At 46.8% G+C, this 8921-nt stretch overlaps 1 non-coding gene across 1 annotated transcript; it reads right to left on the reverse strand.

The window, feature by feature from the left end:
- Positions 1 to 6808: 6808 nt before the first annotated feature.
- trnae-cuc (transfer RNA glutamic acid (anticodon CUC)) lies at positions 6809 to 6880 on the reverse strand. The gene has a single exon. It is a non-coding gene; the product is annotated as a tRNA-Glu (tRNA).
- Between the last annotated feature and the right edge of the window lie 2041 nt (positions 6881 to 8921).

Genomic DNA, 8921 nt, shown 5'->3' on the forward strand with positions numbered 1-8921 from the left:
GAAGTGAATGCAGACTTGGCTGTGGGAGTGGAGGGTACTTCTACCTGAGCACACCCATCTTTGAGATTGCTGTGCTGATCAAGACAATCTCAGACACTTTCATGCACTTTTCCAACCAACCACAGGGTGGTTAAGGATGGGTATAAATACTGGCATTGCCAGCGATGCCCACACCCCATGCATGAATAAATACTTTATGTTTAAAAGTTACGTCCACGTTCCAAACCCTCTAATGTATGATTACTTACATGGAAAATTCCTGACTGCTGGAATTTCATTTTAAAACATAGGAATGTGTCAACCATGTAGAAATATAACAAGAACAACAAATTGAGAATTTAACAGATAATGAGCAGGACCAGAATGCTGAGTCAGCCTGACCCCCAAGGCTGAGAGAGTTCTCCCAGATGTTGAAGTTACACCAGTGCCTTTTACTCTTGCAGCTTCCCCAAAAGTTTGTCCCTGATGTAAGATCATTCAATGACCCGAAGTACGAACTGTTTTTATCTCCATAGCTGCTGCCAGATTTGCTGATTAATTCCAGCCCTTCTGCTCTACCCTTTTATGGGATTTGAGCTTCGCTAAGTCAGTGCAATAAAGAACTGCAGATGCGGGAGATCTGAAACACAAAAATACATGAAATGATGGAGAAACTGAATAGGACTGGCAGCACATGTGGAGAGAGAAGCAGAGTTAGCATTTCAAGTGCTGTGACCCTTCTTCACAACTGTTCTGGACTCAGGCCAGGATATTGACTCTGTTTCTTTCTCTCTCTCTCCACCGGTGTTGCCAGACTGGCTGAGTTTCTCCAGTAATTTCTGTTATGACACTTTCACAAGGTTGATGTTTGTTATCCATCCCGAAGTACAAGGTGACTTGCTTGTGCCAATTCAGAGGGCAGTTTAAGAGTCAACCACATTGCTGTGCGTCTGGAGTCACATATAAGTCAGACCATGCAAGGATGGCAGTTTCCATCCTGAAAGGACATTGGTGAACATGGGTTTTTATGACAATTGACGTCAGTGCCATCGATACCATACTGAGACTAACTTTGTGTTCCCCATTTATGATTTGAATTATTCACATCTCACCTCTTGCTGTGGTGGGATTTGAGCTTATGTTCCCTGGATTACTCATCCTGTGACATTATAACAACACTGTTGTTTCCCATTCTTTGCTATTTTGTGTTTGCTGTTCACGTCTTTGTCCTCTGATGTTTGGGAAATTGAACCTGTTTAAAAGATTGCCCTAAACTTGTCCCTTTGACCAGGTCTTTGGTCACCTGTCCTAATCTGTGCTCTGGTCTTGAGATTTTTAACGGAATTCTCATTATGTTCATGTGAAGCACTTTGACATAGATAACTGTACCACAGGTGTTATTTGAATGCAGCTTGTGTCCCTATCTTAATATCTGAAAGTACTGGGTCATATTTTAAATGTAGAAGACAAAAATGAGGATGATTTCTTTTCTTTCTGAGGGTTGTGTGTCTTCTTCAAAATGCAGGCGGATTCAAAATCTTTAAGGCAGAGGTAGATAGGTTCTTGATAACCAAGTGGATGAAAGATTGTCGGGGATGTGTTGGAATGTAGAGTTGAGGTTGAATTCAGATCAGCCATGACCTTATTGAATGTTGCAGCAGGCTCGAAGTGCCGAGTGGCCTACTCCCGCCCATTATATGTTTGTATCAAGCAGTCTGTGTCTCCCCTCTTATAGCTATGAACTGGGTAATTCCTTTCCAATATTGCCCCTTGTAGACTGTTAATTTCACACCGATGGCCCCCAATTGGGAGCAGGCACATTGAAGCAATTGCAGTATTTCTTGTGTTAATTTTGTTGCTTCTTACTCAGTGTTGCTGAGAATCTTCTAAATAAAAACCAAAACACTTCTATTATTATCGCACCAATGGAAGTGTTGGTTTGGATGTATCATTGTTGAATTAGCCATTCCCATCTTTTTCAGAATCCTGTGTTTAAAGCCCTCGAGTCTGGTTTCCACCCTTGAAACAGTTCTTATCAAGGTCATGTTTGACATCCTTTGTAACGGGGACAGGGATGAACATTCCCTCGTCGACCTGCGGACACCCTTGATCAGAGTTAATGACAGTACTGACCCTCTCCAGCATCACTCTATCCTCTGGGAGGGTCTGCTTTTAGTGTCTTCCGTTATGATTTGTTTAACCATAGCTACTGGTGTTGGCATCTATACTGATGATATCCAACTGTACCTGAACACCACTTCTCTCCCGACTCCTCTGTCATTCATAATTTACCAATAATTTCATCTGAATGCCTGCCCAATTTCCAGCATTGGATAACATAAACATCCCCTTAGTTAAATATTGTGAAGCGTCAAGCCATTGTTTTAGTCCCCAAGTTCGACCTGATACCCAGTTCCCCCCCTCCCCCCCCACCCCGGCCCACCACGCAAGTAACTCTGTTGACAGCCTTCATGTCACTTTAAAACTAGGATCGATAGATTCGTGAAGAGTCGGGGGATGAACAGTTGCAGGATACGGGCAGAAAAGTGAATGTGGGGAATGCCAGGTCACCCAGAATCCTACTGAATGGAGAAGCAGGCTCAAGGGGCTGAATGGCATATTCCTGTTCCTACTTCTTCTGGTTCCCGAGCCCTTCCCTCTGATACAGGACACAAACTTCAGTGTGTGCCATTACTGAGAGTGCTGATGGTCCCTTGTGTAATATCAACAACTTAGCAGCTGCTGAAATCTCTTGCTCCTTTGTTACCTCTAAACACAATAAGCCAATGTGTTCAGGGGAGGCGATGGCCGACTTTATTGTCACCAGATTATTCACCCAGGTAATGTTCTAGGGACTTGTCTTCAAAACCTTCCACCACAGATGGTGGAATCTGAATTCAATATAAATCTGGAATTAAGAGTCTAATGATGAAATCGTTGTGGTTTGTTGTAAAAACTTGTCTGGTTTCCTTCTGTCCGAACCTGGTCTGAAATTCAGATCCACTGTCAGCTGGTTGAATCTTCACTGCCCTTTCAATCAAAACCTCCACTATAACCTCCCTGCATTTATACTCCATTTAAAGGCCAATCTCCCTTTTGCCTTCCCTATTAGTCACTGTGCTCCCAAAAGCAGGATTGTGGATCAGTTTAAAGTAGGTCCTATATCTCTGATTACATCGGTACATAAGGCAGTGAAGAAAGGTTTCAGCACACTGGCCTTCATCAGTTCGGGAATTGCGTATAGATGTTGGCAAGTTTTGTTGTAGTTATACAGGACGTTGATGAGGCTGCACCTGGAGTATTGTGATCAGTTTTGGTCCCCTTGGTGTTCTGACTTCTGACTTCTTCAACTCTGGGTTTGTGTTGAACTTGATGGGATACTCTGTCCAACTCAGCATGTTTAAACAGTATCTCTCAGAGGGATTCATCTGAAACTTTTCAGGAGGTGAGCTCAACAAGATTGAACTATTCAAAGTTACTTGGACTCTATTTCAAACTTACATCAGGACCAGTAGTCAGAGACACACACAGCATGGAAACAGACCCTTCAGTCCAACTTGTCCATGTTGACCTGATATCCTAAACTAATCTAGTCCCATTTGACAGCACCTGACCCAAATCCTGTGGCAGCTCATTTCATATATGTACCATCCTCTGCATGAAGAAGTTGTCCCTTTAATATATTTCGCCTCTCACCCTAAACCTATGCCCTCTAGTTCTGGACACCCCCATCCCTGTCCATGTCCCTCATGCTTTTGTAACCTCTATTAGGTCACTCCTCTGCCTCTGATGGTCCAGTGAAAACAGTCCCAGCCTATTCAGCCTCTCCCTGGAGCTCAAACCCTCCAACCCCCAGCAACATTCCCGTAAATCGTTTCTCATGGAGAAGTCAACGTTTCAGTCCTGAAGAAGGGTTAATACCCAAAACGCTGACTACTCCACATCCTGGTGCTGCCTGGCTTGCTGTATTCTCCCAGCCTCCTGCTTGCCTAATTCGGGTTGCAATATGTAGTGGCTCAGTGTTTACCACTGCAGCCTCACCGTGCTGGGGACCCACGTTTGATTCCAGCCTTGGCTAACTGTCTGTGAGGAGTTTGCACATTCTCGCAGTGTCTGCGTGGGTTTTCAATGGGTGGTCCTGTTTTCTTCCATAGTCCAAAGATGTTCAGGTCATGTGGATTGGTTATGCTTAATTGCCCATAGAGTTAGGTATATTAGTCAGAGGGAAATGGGTCTGGATGGGTTACTCTTCGGAGGGTCGATGTGGACTTGTTGGGACAAATGGCCTGTTTCCACACTGTAGCTAATGTCATCTGCAGTACCTTTGTCACTAAAGAATGGCTGAGTAGACTCGATCGGCCGAATGGCCTAACTTCTGCTCCGATGGTCTTGTGTCTTCCGTTTCTCTGGATCATTTCATTTGACAATGTGCAGTCCATGGTTCAATGAGCCGCAGTTTCCAATGAAAACAAAGCTCACATGATGGTTGAACACCTACAGTGTGGAAACAGGTCCTTCACCCCAACAGATCTGCACTGATTCTTCGAAGAGTAACCCACTCAGATCCATTTCACTAATCTCCATAAATTGCACACAGACCCCCAAGGGTAGAAGTATTCCTGGGTTCCTGGTGCCATGAGGCCGCAGTGCTAACTGTGAGCCACCATGAGGTTGTGGTCGTCGGGGGTGGGGGAGGCAATTGCTGTTCAGCAGAAAACAAATACAGCCCACCTACTCTCCCACTGCACCCACTGTCAGAACTGACAGGAGGTTCAGTCCTTGAGGGTGACTAAAGCCAGCGTCACTGGTAGGATCTGATTGCTGGGAGCGCTGGTGCCCCCGCTGGTGCTTCCGCAAGTTGCAGGAAAACATGAACCTCTTCCCACACTCGGACCAGCTGAAGGGCCTCTCCCCGGTGTGGATAAACTGGTGCTTCAGCAGGGCGGAGGAATTGCTGAAGGACTTCCTGCATTCAGGGCAGCAGAATGGCCGCCCCCCTCCGCCTTACCATCCCCCCGTGTGGACCAGCTGGTGCTTCAGCAGTGTGGAGGAGCGGGTAAAGCACTTCCCACACTCGGGCAGGAGAATGGCATCGCCCCGGTGTGGACGGACTGTTGCATCCGCAGGGCTGAGGAATTGATGAAGGACTTCCTGCACTTCGGCAACTGAACGACCTCTCCCCCATGTGAACCCACCAATGGGCCAGCAGGTCGGAAGAAAGAGCAAAGCCCTTCCTGCACTCGGGGCAGAAGAACGGCTTCTCCTCAATATGGACCCACTGGTATCTCAGCAGGTGGGAAGAACTGCTGAAGGCCATCTCGCACTTGGGGCCGGAGAACACCCTTCCCCAGTGTGGACCAACTGGTGCGTCAGCAGGGCAGAGGAATCACTGAAGGCCTTCCCACACTCAGGGCAGCAGAAGAGCCTCTTCCCCTCTGTGAACCCATTGGAGCTTCAGAACACTTTAAAATTTCACAATATCCTTCTGATAGGAGGGAGACCAGAATTGTACACAATATTCCAAAAGTGGTCTAACCAATGTCTTGTACAGCCACAACATAACTTCCCAACTCCAATACTCAGTCAGAGGATTATGAAATCTTTCAAAACCCACAAAAAACAAACAGGAAAGAATGGAGGGACAAACCGAATTTTTGAGAGTCACCTTGAAAGCATCACTGAGAGATCGTCGGAGGAGTTTTATTGGGGACCCGTTCTCCTTAAATATACTATATACGCATTTCTCTTGTGCTCTTCGTAGTTTCTCTGTGCTGCAGTGTGTAGTAGCCGGTTAAAATAATGTCCTGAGGCAGCTTCGTTTGTGGGTGTTGGGATGATTGCTTCTGTGGTTACGTCCTTGGTTTGTGTGTGTTGTTTTTCTGTCGATGCCAGTTTGAAGTTCCCCATTGACTGTTCGCTCTACTGTGACATCAAGGAATGGCCCTCTGTTGTTGTTCTCCTCCCCTTCAAACCAGGAGCCACCCTTAGACCATAGTCTCAGTACTTGGAACACCAATATACAGACCAGTCAAAGGCCACGACTGAAGGCTAAAACACCTAGTCGAAGATTCACTCCACTCCATTTACTCCATCCAAGAATTCCTGAACAGCAAAGACACTGAGATAGAAGAGGATGGAATAATGTTGTCCTTTGACAGAACAGCCCGATTCACATCCATTAACATCAACGTGGCCAAAGAAAACTGAAGACACTCCTCGAAGAACCAAAGACACAAACACCAAACAGCATCAACTTCATCAGCAAAGATAGCATTGTCAAGCTCGTGGAACTGTGCCTTACCATCCTTTTCATAACAAGCCTTACCATCCAATAACAAGCCCTAAAACAAATCAACGAAATACCCATGAAACCACCAGCAACAGGATTCCTAGTAAAAGCAATAATGTCGAGACTCGAACAAACAGCCCATCCAACGAATCAAACCAAACTTTGGGTCCGCTACAGCGATGACACTTTTGTCATCAAAAAATGAACCAAATTCGAAGAAACGAACAACACCATCAACAATCTCCTTACTGGCATAAAATTCACAAAAGAGGAGAACAACAACAAAGTGCCATTTCTAGATGTCACAGTAGAGCGAACAGTCAATGGTAAATTCAAAACAGCATCTACCGGAAAACAATGCACGCGAACCAAGAACATAACTACAGAAGCAATCACCACTACACAGGCAAACAAATCTGAATCAGGACACTATTTCAACGAGCCACGACACACTGCTGCACCCAGGAACGACGAAGATTAATGAAAAACTGCACAGAGTATTTTAGATGAATGGGTAGCCGATAAACCCGCGAAAACGATTTCCCTGACCGGGAATGGAACCCGGGCCGCGGCGGTGAGAGCGCCGAATCCTAACCACTAGACCACCAGGGAGATGCAAGCACAGCATGGTAGTTCTACTAAAAATCTCTTCCCTGCCCGGAAATCGAATCCGGGCTGTGGTCGGTCGAAGGCTTTCACCTGTGTATCCAACAATATAATTTCTTGTATCCATTGCTCCTGATGCGGTCTCCTCTACATTGGGGAGACTGGAGACTCCTCGCAGAGTCAAGTCACAGCGCTTGAGGGAACATCTCCAGGACACCCGCACCAATCAACCCCATCGCCCTTTGGCCCAACATTTCAAACCCCCTCCCACTCTGCCGAGCACATGCAGGTCCTGGGCCTCCTCCATCGCCGCTCCCTCCCCACCCGATGCCTGGAGGATGAACGCCTCATCTTCCGCTTGGGATAAATTCAACCCCAGGCCATCAATGTGGACTTCATCAGTTTCCTCATTTCCCATCCCCCCACCTTACCTCAGTTCCAACCTTCCAGCTCAGCGCTGTCCTCATGACCTCGCCTACCTGCCAATCTCCCTCCCCACCTATCCGCTCCACCCTCCTCTCTGATCTGTCACCTCCATCCCCACCCCCATTCACCTATTGTACTTTTTGCCACCTTCGGCCCAGCACACCCCACCCCCAATTTATCTCTCCACCCTGGAGGGGTCCTGCCTCTATTCCTGATGAAGGGTTTTTGCCTGAAACGTCGATTTTCCTGCTCCTCGGAAGCTTTCTGACCTGCTGTGCTTTTCTAGCACCACTCTGATCTAAGCTCTGGTTTTCAGCATCTGCAGTCCTCATTTTTGCCGACCCAATAAACCCAGTGTGCCAATTTCACCTCAACAAACTGACACAAGTAGACACAATGTCTGCAGAAACCCGAGCCACATTACTTTACAATAAAGACATCTGGGAAATGATGTCCGGAAAACTCAACCCTCTCAGCATCATGGTAGCCCACAAACCTACCAACACAACTTCAACAGCGGCTAATGAACCTGAAATACCCGATACAAACAACCAGAAAACGAATGTAATTTACAAAATACCATACAAGGAAATATATACATGAACTCTGCCGCACAGGTCTCTGTGGCAAGAAATGCTGGGATGAGATAAGGAAGATTTTTTCAGCCAAAACGAATCGACACTGACTGGACAGCCATTTAAAATCAACGCTGTCAGCCCAGGATGGAAGATCCGAAGTGATGTACAGTTTTCTTATTTTCTGAAGATTTACAAGGCTGAGATTAGGTTTTGGTGTTTGTTCGCTTTCCACTCCCAAGAGCCGCAGTGGTTGGGGCGGTGAGTTGGGGAAAGTGAAATGTGCCCATGAGCAGCGTGTGGGTCTCTTTCAGCTTCCCCTCCTCTGACAGCGCTGTGACTTGACTCTGATGTTCTCAGGGACATTTCCTGACGTGAGACAGTGAAAAGAGTCTCATTCCTGCAGATTAGGAATTGTACCCATACGCCGGTTTCATGACAATGAGAAAGATTAATTGGGATGTGTGAAGAAGCTGTGAGCTGCAGTTGAAACAAGTAGGTGGAGTCAGATGCCTCATCCATTGCCCCCATGGTCCTGAAGAAATGTTTGTTTTTTTCTGCTTGAGAGACTTTGGACACTGGTGTGGCAGGGAGAATACTGAGATACCGAGTGAGGGAGATTCAGTGCGCTGACTGTGAAAAGTGCTTCAAACCATTTACTCAGATTGGGGAATTAAAATCACACCCCTCGCAGTGGGAAAGACGATGTCCCCGCTCTATTTGTAATTTCAAACCCAGAGCAACACAACGAAAGCTTCACCCAATGGGGAAACCGTGGAAATGTGGGGACTGTGGGAAAGGATTCCCTTCCCCATCAGTGCTGGAAACCCACAGGCGCATTCACAACGCGGTGAGGACGTTCACCTGCTCAGTGTGCAGGAAGGGGTTCAGTCAGAGAGAAGCCATTCACGTGCCCCATGTGCAGGGGAGAGTTCACTCAGTCAGCTGCACTGCTGACCCACCAGTGGGTCCACACTGGAGGGAGGCCATTCACCTGCTGTAAGTTCCAAAATGGCTTCACCTGCTCCTCCCACCTTAGGAGGCAC

The sequence above is a fragment of the Chiloscyllium punctatum genome, chromosome 36 (assembly GCF_047496795.1).
Source record: "Chiloscyllium punctatum isolate Juve2018m chromosome 36, sChiPun1.3, whole genome shotgun sequence".
NCBI classification, from domain to species: Eukaryota; Metazoa; Chordata; class Chondrichthyes; order Orectolobiformes; family Hemiscylliidae; genus Chiloscyllium; species Chiloscyllium punctatum.